The sequence below is a fragment of the Pteropus medius genome, unplaced genomic scaffold, assembly GCF_902729225.1.
Source record: "Pteropus medius unplaced genomic scaffold, Ma_sr-lr_union100, whole genome shotgun sequence".
NCBI lineage: Eukaryota > Metazoa > Chordata > Mammalia > Chiroptera > Pteropodidae > Pteropus > Pteropus medius.
The window spans coordinates 5,888,118-5,889,076 of NW_024342647.1; positions in this window are offsets into that span (position 1 = coordinate 5,888,118).

A 959-nucleotide genomic window follows, 5' to 3' on the forward strand; every position below is an offset into this window, starting at 1 on the left:
TTTATGTAACATTTTATGACTTGAATTTTTAATGTACTGTTAAGTTTTTCAGATTTATCCAGACTGATAATGTAGATCTAGCTCCTTCATTTAACTGTTATATACTAGTATTTCATTGTTTAAATATACCACAATTTGCCCATTCTTCTATGGATGAATGTTTAGTTTACCTCCCAATTTTGTTGCTATAAGCACATCTTCCTGTACAGCTCTGATCTCTTCTTGACATTTTTCTATATGACAAGAATACTCTTTAAAAATTATAACTACAGTAGTGCTCCCTTATCCACAGTGGATGCCTGAAACCACAAATAGTACTAAACCCTATATGTACTGTTTTTTCCTGTACATACATACTTTTTTACCTAAAGGGAACACTTTACAGCTTCTCTTTGGCATATCTGAATTGCTAGCATCATTACTCTTGTGCTTTGAGACCATTATGAAGTAAATGAGAGTTGTTTGAACACCAGCACTGCGATGCCCCTGACAGTTGATCTGATAGCCAAGACTCACAGGCAGGGAGAGGCTACAGCGTGGAGACAGTGGACAAAGGGATGAGTCACGTCCCTGGTGGGATGGAGCAGGATGGCTGGAGATTTCATCACTCTACTCAGAAGAGCCTGCACTTTAAAACTTATGAATTGTTTATTTCTAGAACTTCCCATTTAATATTTTCAAAACATGGTTGACTGTGGGTAATGGAAACCGCGGAAACTGAAACCACGGATAAGAGGAACTACTGTAGCTCCCTGAAGCTACTGAGTCATCCTTGGCTAGTGAGGTTAGATCTCTCTGTGATTACAGCTGATGAGCTGGAGCTTTGGAATCTGAAGAGCTCTTTCCATCTTTCCTAAGAATCTCTCTGCTCTGCACTTCCATTGCACCCGCGAGTCGCGAGTGCCAGTGTGGTACCCAGCCCCATGCCAGGTGCCAGTTTATGATCCAGCATGGTGTGT